This window comes from Cheilinus undulatus, linkage group 3 (assembly GCF_018320785.1).
Source record: "Cheilinus undulatus linkage group 3, ASM1832078v1, whole genome shotgun sequence".
Classification (NCBI taxonomy): domain Eukaryota; kingdom Metazoa; phylum Chordata; class Actinopteri; order Labriformes; family Labridae; genus Cheilinus; species Cheilinus undulatus.
Window position 1 is genome coordinate 15,564,149 of NC_054867.1, and position 21,532 is coordinate 15,585,680.

Genomic DNA, 21,532 nt, shown 5'->3' on the forward strand with positions numbered 1-21,532 from the left:
GAACTGAATGTACCAGTGCTTCACTGTGGGGTGAAAGTTGCAAACAACAGGGGTCAGGGAGCAGAAGGAGCAGCTGCTTTTGTGGTCAGAGAGCTCAGTGAAACAACAAGTGAAGCTTTTCCAATCAAAAAGTGAACCAGCAATTACAGCTACAGCACCCGAGGACTCAGAGAGGAATTAATGTTCTTTAGCTCTGCATCAACACTTCAACATCTAATTGCCGTGCAGCCTCTCTGTGCTTCACTAAAAGAAGAGAGAGAGGGTTTTTCTCCACAGGATTGAAGGTTTGTAGTCGGCTTTGTTGGAGTTGTTATTTTTGAAACAGGAAGGAAAAGAAAAGGCCTTTCTTATTTTTTCTCCCTGGACTGTACAGTCAGAGACCATGCTACTAAAAACAAGAAGGAAATTGGAAGTTTTCGGATTGTTCATGAAACATTCATGCACCCCAGCAGTAAAGACAATACAACTCTCTTTTTTGTTCTTTCTCCCTGAGTGTGTGCAATATCCCTGTAACCAACATGCTAAGAAACAGACGCTTTACAACTTAGAGCACAGATACAACACAGAGGTAACAGTGCCATTTGTTATGCATCATTGTATTAGAGGGTTACAGGTAGGCTTTAGCAGCTATACACAGGTTCAAACACTATAGATTATGTCACAGCTGCCATGCTCCTCATGTAACCACATCAGCTACAATAAGCATGTGGCATTGTCAGCGATCAGAGTTGCTACATGTAGAAATCCTACTCAGCTGTCTTTGTTTAGTCTTTTTGTTGTTTTCAAATTACGTAACCCTTGAATAGCTTTATTCTCCTGCTAAGGCAGTGAAACCATACACTCTATCATCCCCTCCTTGTAGATGACAGAATACATAAATTACTGTATGACGCCCTGCACAGACTCTGCATCCACACCTCCCCATCTAGTGAGGCAGGGTAGAATCAATCACGCAGTCTGTTTGTTTGACAGAATGAAAAAGACAAAGACTGCCACTGACAGCCAACCTGAGCTGTTGCCAGGCAACCAGCGGTGACTTTAGGTAGCTCCCATCCAATAAAAAACAGTACATTACCTGTGAAACAATGAATTATTCTTTTACATTGTTGGTATCAATGAATTCAGTGAGTAATTCAGAATTTATAAACACTTCAAACAGTTCTTTAGCTTTTGTGCACTTACATTTACAAGTACAAAATCTTTCCTGTAGCCTTTCATCCCACTGTAGGAAGCATCTGATAACACTAAGGCTGGAAATAGAGCTGGGCGATATGGCCTAAAACTCCTATTTTTAAGTGATATCATGTTATAGATCCTTGCAATGATACTGCTGAACAGGATCCATGATCGCTGCTCCAACACCAGCGTCCTGAACAGTCCGGCCTTACTCACAAGTGGTGTACAGTAGACCGCATTTCTACTTTCGGTCCTCACAGAGCGCTTTCGGCCTATGTTGACTTCTGAAAGACGTTTAGAAGGGATGACCTCTGAAGCAGGGGTGTCAAACTCAATCACAGCAGGGGCCAAATTCTGAATTCTAACAGGTTCAACATTTGACCATAAAATGTCAACCTCATATTTACCAGTGATAAATTGTTGGCGGGGGGGGCACTGACAATAAATGATTTTGCAATTAAAAAAAAAAGAAAAGAAAAACAAAATTATATGTTTAAAGCACTGATCATCAACTGGAGGCCACATCAGGTCCTCGACAGCTTCCCATCTGGCCCCCAGAAGCTTGATTAAATTGAAAAAAAGAGCTGAGGAAGAAAATATATTACTGTATTTAGGGTATCTTATCTTTCTTTCCTTTAATGTGCCCTACCAATGTTTAAGTAACTCTAAAAATAAGTGAAATTGAAACCTTTTGTTTTTAAAGACTGGTTTAATGTTCTATCAGTTTTACAAAAATCCAACTATCATTAAGTATTATTAGCAAATGAGATGCATTAAAAACAGTTCATTCTTGATAAAAGCAGCATAACCCATCAATCAGCTGACTGTAAGGCTGAGATCAACCACAGACTTGGACTCATGCAAGGGGTGACAGGTTTGCTGAGCAAGACAGAATGTCATACCCAGTCTGAGCGTGCAGAGGAAAATCAGATTCTTTTGGTCCTTGGGCCTTCCGGTCATGCAATACTGTTGTGAGGGCTGGACTTTGACTGATGCTCAAAGGTGCCAACTGGATTCCTTTGTGACAACTTCTCTTTGGCACATTCCTGGGTATTGACTGGCAAGACCATGTTTCTAATGCTGACGTACTCAGGAGAACAAGGATGGGAAGGGTCAGGTGCGTGCTATGGGAAAGGCAGCTGTGCTTTTATGGGTACCTAGTGTGCGTTCCTGGGTCTGATCCAGCTCAGTGCATACTGGGTGCCCAGGACCCGGTGGGAATTGCATTTAGACGGCTTAAAAAGTCCACATGATGGTCTCAATATAGTAATTTTATACATCTCATGTGGCAAACACAGCAATAAATAGGGAATACATAGAGTATACTTGGTACATCACCCATCCCCAGCTGGAAATTACATCAATTTTTCCCCACAAAAAATAAATCATTAAAAAAAATAACTGGGATTAGATATAAGAGGCAAGATTGGGACATTCTGTTCAGGTTAACATTTCTGGAAAAGGCAGTGAAAAGGCAGGAAATGCTGCTTCTGTAACATGATGTTTCCCTAGACCAGGCAGTCAACACTACTCATCATTCCTGTGATGCTTTACTGGAGATAACACAGCACTCTAACTCTGTTGATCTGATGTGAATATTTTTATGCAATGCTAATTTATATTAGCAGGGATGTGCTGTAAAATGATTGCACAGCAAAAAATCCTCCAGTTGACTGAAAGGTAGAAAATATTTATGTTCCTAGCCATACCAGATCCATCTGCACCGACGGCCGGGGTGATAAATATCCACATGTAAATGAGTGCAGCCAGCATGAGGCGCATAGCGCTATGTGTAAGAAGGGCAATCTGTTTGCTGTAGCTCTGCGAACTGACTGGTGATCTAATTTGAGAGACATCTCAAACTGCAGAGAGAAAAGCGTGCTCTCTCTGAACTTCCATTTCTCATCTGAGGCTGGAGTCTATAAGCTATAGTGTGTAGTCAGCGAGAGAGGCTGACCTTTTCTGGCTCCCTATCTCTTACCCTCAGTACACTCTGCATGTCTCTGTGTGGTAAATGCTTTGACTCGGTGAAGTTCTGCTGCGAAGAAGAAAAAAAAAAGAGCTCTGCAGGGCCAGTGGCTGAAATGGAGGTTATTCTGAGGAATTCTGACAGAAGAAAGTCATTAGTAAGCATGTCAGAAGAAAATCTATATTTTGCAAGGGTACACTTTTGATGTTAAAGTAGCTACAATAGTCAGCAAAAGAGATGGGTGAAAAAGACTGGAGGAAAACAGAGCTTTGTGCAGACATATGGAGAAGTCAGCATGTGGGAAAAAGTAACCAAAAGCTTAACCCCTAATTCATCTAACAAAGTAAGGCACATGTAATGAAGGGGCATCTAAAGTTTTCATCATCTAACACTTGACTCCATGCAATCTAGTGATCATTTGCATAACCGCCTAAAGTACATTATACAGTATTATACATATTGTATAATGAGTCATTTCACAACAATAAAGAGAGAATTTTTATCTTTAAATGGTAGAGATTTATTTTAAATCTAAAATGAGTTTATTTTAAGCAGATACATTGTTGAAATAATCAATACTGTTCTGGAAAAGTGAGTCACAACTTAATCAAACTATTTATCAAGTCACTAATAAGTAACAAGCATCCAGCTGTATTTAAGTTAGAAGTTTTTTCAAAAGCAAAAGAGATTCTGATGATAAAGTGCACTAACCTTGCAAAGCCAAGACATTTGGCAGATTTCATGTCTGTCATCAGGCAGATCCATCTTGCGAAACGTTAGTGGGAAACATACTTTCCTGGTCATTGGATGACCAGGCCAACCCGAATCATTGCTGGAGAGCGAGGTTGTAGCAATGAGAGTGGTTTAGTTTTACTGCAAGCCTGTTATTAATACCTGCAGTTGCCAGGTCTGAGGGATAAACCTAGCCCAACAGCCAATCAAAACCGCACCTGGCTGCAGACATAAGATGACCAAAAGACACATGCCCACTTGGACATTTGTAATTTTTTTTTTTTGGTGGTGATTTGTAATCTATATCCCTACTGAAGATGTCCAAGTGGGGTATGAGTGGTCTGTTTATTTGAGGAGACTGGTTGTTAAAGATCCCAGGCCCTCAAGTAGTTTGAGAGCACCCCGTTTGGCTAACCCTAACCCTAGCCCAGGCAAACCCTAACCCTCGCTTAAAAAAGCAGGGCTTGGAGAAGGGGCCCCAGGACCTTGGGGGTTGGGTTAGATTGGCCCTTCTATATGAGGGGACTGGTTGTGAAAGATCCAAGGACCTCACGTAGTTTGAGTGTGCTCTGTTTGGCTAATCTTAACCCTAGCCCTAGCAAACCCTAACTCTAGCTTAATGCCAGTGGAAGTTCAGAGCTCTACAGCTATGAAATCAGCAGAGCACTGGCAACTTTTTTGCACGATGGACCTTAGCAGTTGTTGACCACGCCGTGTGGTTTAAGTGGTTTTCCACTTTGTAATTTCACTGACATTTGACTGTGGAATATCCCGCAGGGTTGAATTTTCACAAACCGTCTTATTGCAAATTTGGCATCCATCCTAGTACCATACTTGAAGTCACTGAGCTCTTCAGAACAACTCATTTTGTAACACAAATATTTGCAAATGGAGACTGCATATATAGGTGCATGTTTTTATACACTTGTGGCAATGAGTTTGATTGAAAAACTGAATTCAATAAGTTACAGGTGTGGCCAAATACTTTTGTCCATATAGCGTATGTGCCATATCATGAATATTTGAAACAATGAATCTGGCATGTTAGGCTCAACATATATTGGTTAGCAGCTAATAAGATAAACCTTTGTTATTTTGCAAACACTTCCTTAGCTCAGTGAGCGAAGCCTTTATCAAAAGCTTTCACATGGTACTGTCTGAGAAAAATCCAACAGATTAATGTCGCAAATCCAAGTCTTATCCCAAAAAGTCTCAGTCAGCCTCTTGCATCTATAAAAAGTCAGATTTACAGTGATGGATGAGTATTTGTGATGCATTTCAAATGGAGAGTACAGGATGCTGCTTATATCATATAACAGAGGCTGCATAATGGGCCCATTTGGACTGACCACCATCAGCAGCATTCAAGCATTATCTCTACATATTCTGAGTGTTATCTGCCCTGCTGGAGCACCAATCAATGATTGTGATGCTTTATAGCCCACTATGCAGTCAGGGTCTCCAAGCTTGGATTTTCTGCTGTAAAGATGTACAAGAAAGAAGATGGATAGTGATAAAGATCTTGGGCTTATTAGGGGAGCATAGCACCTCCTCTAAGTGGGGGAGTCAAAAAGTAAATTATGTTTTCTCTGCCTCTATTGGAATCAATAAGAATCTCTTGTGCCTGGGAAGAATTTAGAATAAGGATAAATTCAGCGCTTTTGTGCAATTTCAAGACTTTTTAACAGCAGTGGAGGCCATTATTAAACCTGCTGCTGGGTTAAAACTGGGGGAGATGAAGATAAATGGATCTGTTTGGTATGGTAACCCTACATATATGTGGGTAAGTTTATTTCCCACATAAATTCCTAAGAGATTGAGTTTTTTAATTTTTCATTTGCTGTTTAGTTTTCAACAGTGTCCTCCTCCCACCCCTCCTTCTAACTCTCCCTCTGGCTCAGCAGCATCTTAATGAGGATGCACAGTAAAGATCAGACCCCATGCATCACACTTGTGCTGACTGTAGGCCATTACAGATTTACTGAAGTGAAACTAAGCAGTGCTGACTCTCAACGGTTATGTACAAACTATATTTTACACAGACCACAGTCCCTTGAGCCAGTTAAAAAATATGATCAAATAAAATATGCTGCATTAATTACATTTCATTTTTGATGGATGATCAGTTTTCCCTACATGATCTTCATCCTAAGCTCAAATGACGACATAAAACCACTGACTAATTTGTTTTAAATACCTTTTCAACATAACATAATGCACGTCTTTGATAGAATCTGAGCCAACATGTTAAATAGTACTAATAAAAAGTATTCACCCCCTTGGATGTTTTGCCCTTTTTATTGATTTTATAAATCAATCATGGTCGTTATAATTTTGTCAGAAACAACTTGTGAACCCTCTATAATGTCAAAGTGAAAACAAATTTCTACAAAGTAATGTCAATTAAATTCAAATGTGTAATAAGTGACTGCATAAAAATTCACCCCCTTGAAGTCAGTATTTCGCACCTTTGGCTGTAATCACAGCGCTGAGTCTGTGTGGATAGGTCTTAATTAGGCTTGCATCTGGACACTGCAATTTTACTCCATTCTTTTATTGCAAAACTGCTCAAGCTCTGTCAGGTTTAACAAGGATGTGGCGTGAACAGCTCTTTTTAAGTTCAACCACAAATTCTCTGTTGGATTGAGGTCTGGGCTTTAACTCCAGAACATCTACCTTATTTTCTTTAAAGACCCTGTAAAGTGAAAATAAATCTTTATTTAGGTTTCTTCTGTGGCAGGTCACTGTGTTATGAACCCCTACTTTAAATTTCAGTCAAATGAAACATCTCCAAGTTTATAAAATAAAGCTTCAAAATCATGACAAATGGGGTCGTAAAACCTGCTCCAAAATGGTGTGGGTGTGTCTGTTGAATGAGCTGAAGCCACGCCCACTCAGGAGAAATAGAATCCTCTCAAATTAAAAAAAAAGAAAAAAAGATGTTAGAATCTGAATGGAGGAAGGTTCTGACACCATTATCCTGCCCCTTGACCTTATGATCAGAGCGCGGATGCCTGACAGTGGCAGAGAGGAGACAAAGTCTGTTTTCTGGCTCACATCTCTGTTATGATGCTTTAAGTGATCCATAGATCACTGTGGCTAAAAGATTTGGCAAATTTACCTCACAATGAACAAAAAAAACAGCATTTAACTGACTTTTAACTTTCAATAAAGGCAGTGACAACAGCTAACAACAGACTGTAGAGATGAGCTGCTCTGTGACTTTACATTGTAATTGTAGAGGGGTGGGGTCATTCCATTCTGTGGGCTTGGGACATCATGAGCCCACACATTTACCCCTCCCAAATTAAACCCAGCCAGGAAAAAGGTGAAATACGTTCTAACAGTCTAAATCCAGACTTCAGTCACATGTAGATCTCAGTGTTTTCACATGTTTATAGCAACCATATTCCAAAATATCTAGTGTGTTGAGACAAAAACTTTGGATTTCACTTTAGAGGGTCTTCACATCATTTTGGTGTAGCTTTTACTGTTTGCTTGGGTCATTACCTTGCTGGAATATGATTCTTCTCCAAGGCTGTAGTTTTCTTGAAGGCTGAATAAGGTTGTCCTCTAGGATTATCCTATACTTTGCTGAATTTATTCTACCCTCTACCTTTACAAGCCTTCCAGGGATGGCTGCTGAGAAGAATCCCCACAGCATGATGCTGCCACCGCCATGCTTCACAGTGGGGATGGTGTGTTTGTGGTGCGCAGTGTTTGGTGTCTGCTGACTGTAGCGTGTTGTCTGATGGCAAAAAAGCACCATTTAGTCCAATCAGACCAAAGACCTTTCATCCACTTGACTATGGAGTCTTCCACATGCCTTCTGGTGAATTCTAGTCATGATTTAAACTAGGTTTTCATCAACAATGGCTCTCTCTTTGCCACTCTCCTACAGGTTTGACTGGTGAAGAACCAGGGCAACAGTTGTGGTGTGCAGAGTCTCTCCCAGCTCAGCTGAAGAAGCTCGTAACTCCTTCAGGATGGAAGTGAAAAAAAAAAAAAAAAACAGAAAATTGGCCCTTTATTGTTATTTGTTTTTCCATCTTGCGATCAAAATGAACAAATGAGAAAACAGCATGTTTTTCTGTTGTTTTTGTCTGTCAAAAACAAAAAAATGGAATAACAAGAAATTCCCCAGATTTCAGAGGCTCGTTTCAAACAGGAAATGGAACTGCCAGAAAATACACTGACCTGAACTTTCCCAGGAGCAGTTCTTCATGATCAGCACTGATAACGAAAGAATCTGTTAGAAGGTCGTCATATTTATATGGGCAGAACTGATTGAGCCGTGACTACCTGAGAGTTCTGTGAGATAGTTGTTCAACCAGCAGCCAGCTGTTTAGCTCAAACTATGACTGCTGATCCTGCAGGGACAAATGCTAATCTTGATTTAGTTTGCTGTAAAATGAAGCCAGTTGGAACAGTTATCAGCTACAGTTTTAAATCTAATGTGTTTTATTTTGTTTAGTGTTGACAGTGTGTCAAAGTTTGGTAGGTGTTATGAAACCCATTTACTGCCCACATGTTGGGACAAGTCTGAACAAGAAATCAATGCTGGCATCACCTGCCTCCCAGAGTGGTCCCAGCAGACTGTACAAACCCTCGCTTTGACTCGATTCTTTAATATACTGTCATTTTCAGACCATCAGGTCTTAAGAAGGCAAAAGCTGACATCACTTTAGACCACCTAAAACCCGGTCTGAGGTTGTTTTCAGTCTGGTGAAGTGTGTTCCTGATATTAAGGAGACTCTCCCAGCTGTCCTCTGTGTGGTTTGACTCCAGTATTTGTTGTCAAACAGAGACACACTATCTCACATGGTCTTATGATGTTTTTTAAATCATTTGCGATGTTGTGGGAATCCTTCAGTGAACAAAAATTCCAGATTGCATTTAAAATATTTCCTACAGAAATCCCACATGTGTTCTGAGAGAAGTTCAAATGAGCTGGCCAGAGTTTGTCTACTTCAGAATAAACACAAAAATCTAGTTTGTGTGAACCAGTGCACTGGCTAGAATTGGGCCCCTTGTTTTTCTCATTCACAGCTATGGATTTGCAAATGCTTGGTATGATTTTATTTTTAACCTCATAAGACCAGACTTGCTCTCCGTCTCAATCATCTGGTTGTGTAGGCGGGGTCAAATTCATAAGATCTGTCAGAGACACCATGGGACTTTTCCTACTCATTCTCACTCTTGAACTGTGAAAGAACTGGTTCAAGGTTTCTGTCTGGTATGTCTTTTATTTTATTCTACTGATAGATTTGATGTATTTTAGACCTCGCTTCCTGGAGAACTTGTGTTTTTCTCTGACAATAGTTTAATACAAGTCTTTGATTTTTCGTGCAGTTGTAGTAGGAAACTGTGTTCATTTGTTTGTATAGAAGTAATGCAATAATCAAATGGCTTCTCCACTAACCAGTGAGCTAATGGAGAGTCTATTTTTGGCACTGTCAATACTCAGCCAACTAGAGCCCATCACTGTGCTTGAGGATTAAAAAATGTCTCACTGGGTTTGCATTGCTCAGAATTAACTCACAAGTGTAAATGTATAAGGGGTTGCCTCACAGACAAAAGGTTCCTGGCTCTAATCACTGTCTGACAGGGCCATTCTGAGTGGATCTTGCATGTTCTCCCCATGAAGGCATGAGTTTGCTTCAGGTACTCCAGACCACTCCCACAAACCAAAAAGAAGCTCCTTAGGTTAACTGGTGACTCGAAAATGTATATCCTTTCTATCTTTTGAGTGTTCAAGGGTCAAGTCTACTGCAGCTCCTCACCCCGTATTTTGACTTTATTTCTATACAAACAAAGAAAAGAATCCATCCTTACATACATAATTAAGTTTTTATAGGGAAAACTTCAGCTGGGGGATGAAAATAACACGTCATAAAACCTTTCAGCTTTAAATCTAAAGTTAGCTTTTTCCCACCGTGACGTTCTGTCAGTTCCCCTCTGTATACTACAGTTCTGAGAGTTCAGACAAACTACTGATTCTGTTTTGACGGGGTTCCTCTAAACCATCGAAGATATCATTTCTACCCCATCTATCTTTCAGTCTTTGCCTGGCTCTGAGGGATTGGTTGGAGCCCAAACCCCACAAGGACAGACTACAGCTATTGGGAAATAAACATCTTTGATATTTAATTTCTTTTCATCCCCACTCATCTCCTGGGACTACCCAAGAAACTGGGATAGCACTTTGCTGTCAGTGGAAAGGAGAATTAAAGGTCAACAGAGGTGTGAATGGTGACAGCGGTGTAATCTTAATGGAGACCAGGGTGAAAAGAAAGTTCAAAATGCTGCTTCCAGCTATCTCCTCAAGTGAAAAAGTTCATGCTGAGAGTAGGAAAAACAAGCAATTCATGGTATATACTGTAAGTTGAGAAAATCAAACCAGCTTGTTGGTTTGAAGTGTTTTTTTTGGCTGACCACTGAGGTCAGCCCTACACGTGGCAATGTCTGTGTCTGACTGAGTGAGTGATCATACTTTCAACGCCCTACCATAACAGAGTTGCCTTTGCTTGTACTGAATGCTGTCGGTAACGGCTGCCTCCACTGTGTTAACTAGAGCCATACATACAGAGTTGCGCTATGGGCGGGGTGTACTTGTGCTGAAAGCCCTCTAATGGCTTCCTCCACTGCTGTAAATACTCAGATATAGCTTTAGCATGGACTCTGTTTAACCAGAACTGGGCCACATTTCTGTGCGACAAAGAATAAAAACAACCCTATAAGCTTTTCATGTTGGGAAAGATGTTTCACTCTTCTGCTGACCTGCTTTGGCATCACTATGTGATAGTTGAGGGGAAAATGTAACTTGTTGTGTAAATGCTTCTGTACGCTGGCTGCTTGGAGCGATTAGCTCTGAATTAGTCACAGCAGCACTTTTATTCATTAAAACAAGCGAAGACAGTAACACTAAAAGCTTTCTGTAACAGAAAGGGTGTTCTTGCTCTTCTGCCAAACTGCTTCAGCGTGAGTGTGTGATAGTTAAATGGAGAAAGGGTTACTTGTTGTGCTTGTATACAACGGCTGCTAGCTAACAGTAGCTCGGCCTTAGCCAGACCAGCACATTTCTTCATCACAGTTAGCGCTGAGAGCAACATTGAAAGCTTTCTGCGACAGAAAGCGATGTTGTCGCTCTTCTGCCGCCCTGCTTTGGCATGATTATGTGGTAGTTACAAGGGTTAGTTGTTGTATACAGCTAATGAGTTTTTTTTGTCCCAGCTAATGACTATAACAGGCCTGTCATTAGTTGGGACTGAGCTGCAGCGGTGCTTTTGTCCGAACCACACAAAGTGTCTAAATCCAAACAAGCACAGAGAGCAACACTGAAAGCTTGCTGTGACAAAAAAAAATGTTCCCGCTCTACTTCCGGTCTGTTTTGGCATGGCTTTCCGATCATGGCGGTGAGTTTGTCCCATTTAGTCCAGTGTTATCTGTTAGCCTGGATGTTGCAGTAGGACCGTTGCAGGTTACTCCAACCTGGACCACTGTTCTTGTTGAAACCAGGGCACAGAGCCACACTGACAGCTTGTCTTGTGCTGAGGAGAGGTTTTTGCTCTTTTCTTGTAGTGTTGTCCTCCATTCGCGCAGTAATAGCAAAGAATACAGAGAGTGTCAGGTCAGTCGTTGTGTGTCTGTGTTGTGCTTCAATCAGATGTGGTAGAAGAAAAGCAGATGGGGAGGGGGGATGACACTACTCTGGGCTTCATTAAAAACAGAAGGAGACAGACAGAGAGAGAGGGCAACATGTAGCTTTTTACATTTCAGACTTGTGATTTGAGAATCCTACACAACCTTTGATTTTTAATTTTTCCATCATGATCTCCTGTCCCCCCCTCTTTTTCTCCTATCGTCCCTTTCTCTTTGACTGTTCGTGCGTCTTTTACGCAGCAGCGTTGGCTGTTCTCCTCTCATCCTTGTCCTCTTTCATGCTGCATAAAAATGACACACAAATGCAACGCTCAAGCACCTACCTACACTGAAATGCACGCTAACATGTTGGTAATATAGACTTCAGGCTTCCATTTGTTGATGGCAAAAGTTTCGGATTACTAGAGGATAAACACCTGAACTTTCTCTAGCTGTGTGTCTCGTTGCCGCCCATGTGAGCCAGGGCTGTGCGCTATGTTAAAAAAAAAAAAGGTAAATATTCCCTTAATACTATATGTTTTTGGGGAACAAATAAATGTTAAAATCTTAGCATTTGCGTTGTTAAGAGAATGCTACTTAAAACGTTAACACGTCTTAATTTGCAGGGAATATAATAATAATAATAATAATAATAAATGTGCTGTTTATAGATAATAAATGGATATAAAAGACTATAGGAACCTGAAAGTAGAAATTCAGCTTAATTTTACAAATATAAAGACCCTTACATGCCTGTCTGAGGAGAATAACACATGTTAAAAAAACCTGCTGCAGTTCTTTTTAATTTCAGAATAAACTGTTTATTAACCGTTAGTGTTTTATTGTTAGTATAAAATTACTACCATTAAAGACTGATATCTGACAAAAAAACATTTAATCTCCAGTGACACCGTCTGTCTTCATCAGTGAAGTCTGACTCATGTCTCTGTAACGTTTCATATGTACACAGAGAAGAGTTTTATTAAGAGGAGAGACAGAGAGATAGAGGACAGAATGTAGCTATATATATTTAAGTTGCCACAATAAATTTGGCTCACAAAACATAACAATAATGACAAAATCACTCTGCCAGTCAGGCATTTCAACAGACATCCCAGATAGTTGCGGTCAGCCATATGCTAGGTTTTAACCTGGTCTTGTTTCAATGGAAAATGCTTTAATCAAACTATTGGGTTAATTATAAAATGTTGAAAAGCTATTTTTTATTTGTCCTTATGGTTTCAGTTCCACCAAAATCTCAGTTCTGGTTCATTTGGGCTCTGTGACCTGATTTACTAGAATTTAGCTCTTAGTTCTGATGACATTTTGTGAAAGCTCACATTATTTTTGTGGCACAAGGACTCAGCTTTTGTGTGAGCGTGAAACCTCATCATTTATTCTGTATTCAATATTTGCTGTATCTTTCTTCTTTGTAAATCATGATTGTGTCAAAAGATGCCATCAGTGGAGATTAATAAAAATTAACTGTAATCAAGGTTCACAGCAGAGGAAGACTCGATGAATGAAAAATGTGAAAAAAAAAAAACATGAACATGAATGAAACTGAATTTTTATCAGTCCTCTGGAGTAAATGATGGATTAATGTTAACTCTTAATGTCATGCAGAAATGGTTGACAGCCACCGTAAAGGGTTAAGCTGTGCCTGCCCAGAACAGCTCTGGTTCTGACAATTCAAGTCTTTTGCAACAGTGTTACTCTCTCTCCCAGGATGCTGCTGTGTTTACTTTGGCATCACGTCATCCACCAAACTGGATATTTTATGACCTTTATCATAGAGTTGCCGGCTGTGAAAGTAACAGGTAATGAGTGCTAAATTTTCTTTAATTGTGAGTTGTTCTGATTCTGGTACCAGAATGGAAATATGTCCGATACTGCTTATAATGCAGGTATTGGTATCAGCGAGTACAAGAGTTTATGCACCGATGCGATACCGTTTGGTTTAACTTTATATTTTACTTTGTTTAACCATGCTAAATGTTAGCACTATCAACCTGAAATGAATTCTTCTTTGCTGCCACAGAACACTGTATGCACAAGCTACCGTTTTTAGAGCAGCGAAGAAGAGCCAAAGGACCTACTGCAGCACCAAAGAATAACAGCTGCATGACAGTTTTCTCTGAATGTGATTGTTAAAACGCCTTCCAGACCAGCGCTGTTGTACACGACAAGAAGTGACACAGGTTATCAAAAGTTTAAAAACGTTTGAACCATAAATCGTTGTCTCTTACTTGTTTTTCCACTTGAAGCTAGCCGTTGTGCCTTCCCATTGTACTATTGATGTCTTTGAATCCCTTGCAACAGCATTTTCAGCAAGCCTGTAACTCTTGTAACTCGTATGCCCGAATAAAGTATAATGGAGAGAAAGATAGAGACAGCCTGTGAAGCAGCCCCCTGTGTTACAGTTATTTTAATATTTAGCAGTAAAACTCAATGAACAGCAGAAAAAAACAACTTTAAGGTCAGAGATGCTGTATACTATGATTCTATTTGCTGAGCCATGTTCTGAGTCAATTATAGGTCTAAAATAATTAGCTAGTCTGCACAAACAGTCCAGAAAGTTCACACCGGTATCGGATCAGCACTCTGTATTGGCTGATACAACACTTTGTTATCGGAATCATATTGGGAAGGAAAAATTTGTATTGGAACATCCCTAGTAATTGTTACAGCGTTAATGATTTAACAATACATTTTTAAAAATCCATATGTCAGCGTTTTTAATATAGGAACCAAGCTAACTAGCCTTAGCTACCTCCTGACAATCAAGTGTGTTCTGGCACAAAAAAGGCATTCAAAGACAGAGAAAAGTGCTAAGACTGTGTACTAAATTACTGTTCAAGTAATTAGTTACTTTTCCAATGCAGTAACTCACAAATTTTTGAGAGCAGTAACTAGCAACTGTATATAGTTACTATTTTTCAGTTACTTACCCATTTCTGGTACTGTTTTGCTATTTTGGTGTGGAAAAAAAGATCACTAGTGGAAGTTTCACTGTTGCCCCTTATTACCCACACCCAGAAGACTGGAGACAGGTACTGGACAAGAAAAGAGGGTTACACTACAACACTTAAGGGTTGTGGGCAGCTTATGGTAAGTCTATCCTGGACATCACAGCCAACGCTGAAATCAGCTATAGACAAAAATGAATGGGAATTTATTCCTGGAACCGAACTGTTGAGCTCTTTACAATTTCATCTACAAGCTGTCTCCAAACTATTTGAACTTTCACTCGGGACCTGGACCTCAGGACCTCCTTGTCTGATGAACAGTAGGAGCAGACGTCAAACGGTTTCCAAACTCCCTCTATTTGCCCTCTATTTAAAACTTTACAGAGTCCACCTCATCAATACTAAGCTGCCAAATACCCTCATAAAACATTTGCATTCGACAGATTTCAACAATTCCTTCCTTACAGTCATATGTTCCTGCTCTGTTCACAACCTTCAGAGTTGATCACTGCAACATTTGAAATGATTAACAGGCCAAACCTTAGACCCCGAGCCCCTCCCCACCCTTTTAGAATCTCTTCCTTGTACCGTGTGCTTAAATCCACTCACACACAAAAAATCTGGACTCACTACTGTACTTGCTCAAAGGCTTATCCTCCTTAAATGGACCCATCCCTTACCTCCCACCCGTAACAAATGGATTCACGAGATACTGCTCTGCATTACATTGGAGGATATCAGGTTCTCTTTGATAGGTTTCTGAAATATCAGGATATTTTAGAATAATTTTGATTCTCTGGTCTCTGAGATCCTAAGATCTGAAATAAAAATATACAGTGTAGTCCTTATTTTATTATTAAATTGCCTAATTTTGTTTAATCTGTGTGCTAGAGGGTGTTTGTCTATCTTATTATGTGGGTTTGAGTGAGGGATGAATTGGGTTGAGTGGGACTATGCTTTTGCTGTTGAGTGGGATTAGATTTGGAGCTTAATTCACAAAACTCTATTGCTGTAACAGTACAGCCATGCTGAATCCTTCCAACACACTGAGGGAAAAAAAGGTGAGGGAGAAAAGTGGCAATGCTTTCAGGCCTAAAGCTGTAAATGCTCCCAAAATGCTTTGCTTGAAGCTCATATCTGCTCCTGTCTGGTCACCAGCCAGAAGGTGTCACCACTTTGAAAACAGCTTTTTCTATGTATGATATTTAACTACGGCATAACAAAGTTGGTTTCTTAAGTATTAAATTCACATTATTTAATTTACTGTTTTTATTGAAATTCAAAAAAGCAAATTAGCAACAGAGGGGGGAACAGCTGTGTGGCCCACAGTGGCATGGCTCAGAGGAAATAGGGCCCATTACTGTTGCACTTTTGTGAAAATTGAAATTCTATTCATTGTTGTGTAAAAACAAGGTACAGTGAAAGAATGCACAGTTCACAAAACAGATAAAGTAAAGGTCAGACCAAACAGGTAGGTCTTAAGTTGCTTTTTAAAGGAATCAACAGTGTCTACTGATCTTAAACCCAATGGAAGAGAAATCCAAAGAGTTGGAGCAATGACTTTAAACACACAGTCTCCTTTGGTTTTAAGTCTGAAATGTGGAACAACCAACAGACCCTGATCAGAGGACTGGAGAGTCCTGCTCAAATTGTAAGATGGTAAAAGTTCAGAAAGTTAAGGTCTTAACACACTGGGTCCGTTATTTTCGGATGTGCACTCAGGCATTGCACACTAGGTCTGATGAGTTTTTATTTGCCTTCACTGCGAAAATTCGTAAAATGTCAGAAATAGTTTTGTGTCTCTGTCACTCCTTTAAAATCCTGCTGGATCCATCCTGACAGAGAGCTTCATACAGCACACGCTCATACGTCGTAGCGCTGAGCCCAGTTGGAGAGTAACTTTTTAATTCAGCCTCTGTTATGACCTGTGAGTAGGCTACAAACTTCCTCCTTTATCTGTCATATTTCTATACCTGATATCCACATAATACACCAGCAAACTTCGGTCTTTGCAGTGAGGTTTTGGTGCGAGAGAGCGAGAGAGAGGGAGGGGTTGGGCGGGGGTAAGCGAGCAAGAGAATAAAGCAACAGGTGCTGATCTGAATCGTCAATCACCTGTTATATTTCCAAGGTCGACATCCACATATTAAATAAGCAAACTTTGGTGTTTAAAGGGAGGTTTGGTGCGAGAGAAAGGGGAGAGAGAGGAGGGATCCGTCCGGTGTGAGCAAGCGAGAAGGAAGCAGCGGGCACTGTTTTAAATCATCAAGGTCCCATTTAAATGAATTGGACTGATGAGAAATTTCGCATGAAATCGAGCCTGTTTAGAAAAAGAAATATGACAGATGAAAAATTTCAGCTTCAGTGTGCAAACATGATTGTAACAACACGAGCTTGATTTTCTTTTTTAACGTGTTAAAAAATTTCGGTCGAAATAAATAGACTCAGTGTGCAAGGCCTTTATACTAATGCTTGACCATGTAGTGCTTTAAAAGTAAACATTAGAAACTTGAAATATATTCTGAAATGTATGGGAAGCCAGTAGAGAGAATACAGAATTGGTGTTATGTGTGACCTTTTTGAAGACTTGGTAAGTAGTCTAGCTGCAGCGTTTTGAACCAATTGTAGACAATTTACAGATGTTGTACTCAGGCTACGTCCACAGGGAAACGAATTTAGGAGTGTACGCAGAAGTTTCTTATTGTATTGGCATTTCATCCACATGGAAACTGTGTTTTGAGAGGCTGTAAACGCTACTTTTTGAAACACAAATGTTTTCAAATGACGACTACATGGCTAGAATCTTGATTTTATACAACTGTTGCAATGGATGATGGAAATCCCTAATTTCAATGGTTAACAGGTGTGGCCAAATACTGTTGTCCATATTGTGTGATGTGTGTCATCTGCTGTGTAGTCCCACTATTGTCAAAGCTGTCCACATGCAAGGAACTTAAATAGATGAATGTCCGACCCAAGAGCTGAGAGAACCAGGTAATGCCGAGATTTTCTCCATGTAACAGAATCCTCCTTGTACTCCTGGGATATGCCTTTGATAATTGCTGGCAAAACTTCCCTTTCAGCAGAACAGCTCTATAGGTAGGTCTATATCTAAGACATTCAACCCAAGATAAAGACAAAATCCATTTGCTCTTTTTGTATGTGTATTCACTGTTGAAAGTAATACCTGCATTCATTAAGTGGCATTTCATTGTATATTTGGAGGATTGTCTCAGGAAGTCACTGGGGAAGAGACAATAACATTATGCAACATCATCACATTGCCTCATTAATGCACCTTAACGAGAATGGTCTCTCTATGTTTGACTGTGGGGGAGATGGCTTCTTGGGAATGTTGACACAAAAGTTTTGCATACACTGTCTCATGGGAGTTTCACCACACTAATTAAAGTTGCTATGCATCACATAAGGCTTGTTCCAGCCTTTGCAGGGCCAGAAGAGAAGTGTAGAGCAACAATGGGGGGGGGGGGGGGTGAACAGGGCAACAACAGCAGATAGGAAATAAATTAAGGGACAGAAAGTAACATGTTGGAGTGGCATCCAAATAAAGATGGTGGCAAGCATGAGCTCATATGCAACTGAATTAATTATTCATGATTGGCAGGCTCCACTCCATGCTGTGTCTCACCGGGCCTGCAGGTCGTGTCTTTCTTGTCTCGAGGAATCGCTGTTTCCTCTAGTTCTCCCCTAACAGTATGCTAAGGGCAGAGGCATGTCAGCTCTGGCGCTGCTGTAATAATTACTAGTCATGTCTCCTAAGCTTTCCTACTAATCCCAGTTCAGTGTGCAGCAACGCTTGTGGGCGTCGGCATCAACACAGCAAATCTCTGAAGAATTGGGATGATTGGATTTCTTCAGGGACCATAATCATCCTTCCACAGAATCGTCACAATCACATTCTTTGTACTGACAATCATTCAAACCAAGAATCTGCATCTATATCATATTTTTCAATTTTTACTTAAAAAAAAAAGGGAGAAACACAATATAGCTTCTTCAGAAGCAGAGATTATTCACTTAAAGCCACAGATCCAAACTTGCCTTCTCCTGAACTCTATCAGCTGAACTGGATAGGGTGTAATGGGCAGGCCTGCCCACAGAATTGACCCCTGAAAAACCCAGTGAATGGGCCTGCCACAGTTGTGATTTATTGATGATGTCAGTGCAGGTGTGTTGGATCATTCTGGCTAACATTCACTTCATTTGGAGCTGAAAAGTGTGTGAAGCTGTTATTAGATTCTGATGTTCAAATTACTTATTTGTGAAACTTTTTAGCCACATTTTATCAATATTCTGCCTATCCACATTGTGAACCGTGGCAAAAAGAAGTAGTTGTTTTCACAAAAAAAGGGTTTAAATTTTGAAAAGGATATATATTGTACTACAGCATAAATTAATAAATAAAATTCACTTTTAATGCTTTGATAAGAGTGGTTATTGTTCAGGTTAATTATGAAATACGTTATCACAAATTGACTTTACAATGGACCATGATTTTCCTCCCTCCACTGGGCCCCCATATGACTGGGCCCTGAAGAAAGCTGTCCCCTTTATTCCTGTAAAGGGCTTACTTGATTATGGGTCAGCCTTATGGACCAGTGCCCACACATAAATGCAGCTGGCCCACCATAAATTATCCGGAGATTACACATTTTTATTGTCTTTCCTTTAGCCTCATTTGACACCTAAGATATATATATTAATAACCCCCCTTTGAAAAAGCTAAAGACATTAAAATTATGCTGCTATGAGATGTGTGAAGTCATAACCAGTCATATCTGGTTCAGGCTTGTAAAACTAGAAGGTGTGAGCTAGCTCTTGCACTTGTGCCATGCTTCTCAGCTTCTAAGAAGATGGATCCATGAGTGACAGAGAGAGAGAGAGCTACATGTGAATGACAGGGACTCAGCTTTAACCACGTAAACGTCAGACAACTCCTCAAGGATTCATGACCACCATCCCCTCATCCAAAGTGACTGGCACTGCTTCTGCTGAAAGAGTCATGTCTAATTTTCATAAGTGGAATAAGATGTCTTTATGACTACTAAAAAGGAATGTCAGGAGATAGCACTGGATATTCCTGTCTGATCTGGTTGTCTTTTGTATTGTCTTAAAAGCACAACCAAGCTGTTACTGATGATATAAGCTCAGACAGACTGAGCAGTACATTGCTCTTTTTCCATTCACGCTCTCTTTCTCTCCATCTCCATGATCAATACAAACAAATAGCCTGATTTATTCGTTTGTATCATCAAAAAAGAGGATATTCTTACAAAGAAGGTGAAGAACTGTATAAAAACTGATTTGTGGGATTTTCACAAAGCAGAGAACAAGCATGATTACGTATCTTTTTTTCGCATTGGGAAGTAAGAGGTGAATGCTTTACTCGTGTCAATATGACAAATTGATACATATTTCTCTTGAGAAGTCTGCAGATGAACTAAAGGCTGTCTCTATGAAATGTGTCAGAGAACGTATCAAGCATTTTCTTACAAAATGAGAGGGGTCTAGTTGCAGACCGCACATCTCTGACGGCCACTCTCACAGACCGTTGATCTGAGACACAGTCTCTTTCAGATCTAAAGTACACATTATAACTTTCACAAACAAATTATGAACTGAGGTTTAGGGTTAGCGTAAGGGATAAGATAAGGTTAGGATATCAAACGTGAAAAGTCAAAAACCTGACCTGCAAAACCTGACTAAAAAACACAGAATAAGCCGAGTAGCTACATTCACTGTTAACTTTAGCTTCGTTTGCTAAAGCTTATATTGCTGCAGCTAACTTAGCTGCATTGGCTTACGTAGTTATGTAAATTATGTAGCTAGTGCAGCTATGTTAGCTTTAGCTTAAGCTAACAAAGCTAAAGTGAGCCACTGTCACGTAAGTTGTTCTAAAATTGGTCTAAACATAATTAGCAAACAGAGCTAAAGCTGATCTAACCACAGCTGAATTAGCTGCATTGGCTTATGTAGAAATGTAAACTATGTAACTAGCACAGCTATTTTAGCTTTAGCTAAAGCTAATAATGCTAAAATGAGCCACTGTTATGTAACTAGTTCTAGAATGGGTCTAATTTAATCCAAGATTAGACTTGTGATCTTTTCTGTGCTATTTGTGAAATGTTGCTTAGTCTGTAATGTTTGCAATGTGGTTCTGTCATGAAGGTAACTCCAGACTTTGTTTAAGAATAGAGTTGAATTCAAAAATTTAATAAACAAGTTGTTTTGGCAAATTACAGCACTTCTGTTTTGAAAGAGACTGTGTCTCAGTTAAACGGTCTGTGAGAGCGGCCATCAGAGATGTACGGTCTGCAGCCGGCCTTTCAAAAAAATAGAATAAAGTAGCCTGATAAGAAGAGGGCAGTTTCAGCTTTTTATATAATAGGCCCACCAAAACCCAGCAATGGAGTACCCCAGGGATTAATTTTGGTTCCAATTCTATTTTCATATGTCCATGACATTGCAGAAAGATCTGCGTACTGGAGAGTTCATCTTTATGCTGATCAGAGGTGTCAAAAGTATTCACATTCATTACTCAGGTAGAAGTTTAGATACTAGGGTTTTAAAAGACTTCTGTAGAAGCTGAAGTATCAGCTCAAGCTTTTTACTCAAGTAAAAGTGTAAAAGTAATGGTTTCAAAACTACTTAAAGTATAAAAGTACGTAATGTAAGGTGTGTGTGTGGGGGGGGTGCCATTAAGGCTGTGCCACAGGGGCCTATAGTGCACTACCCCACCTCCCCAAAAACACATTTTTCTTAAGGCCATAATGAATATATGAATGTAATGTTATATTAAAATGTTAACATTGAATTTTTTTTTTCTTTTTTTTTTTTTTTTTTTTTTGGAAAGATGATCAGGAATCTATGGCCACCACTTGGTTTTCTTTACAGAAATAAGTCCTGCTGGTCAATAAGAAATAGAAAATAAAATTATCCAGGCTACAATATTAACAGTTTAGGACTATGGAGATATTCACTGTATACATGTACTGCTTCTGTCTTGAAGCCATTGGATGACATC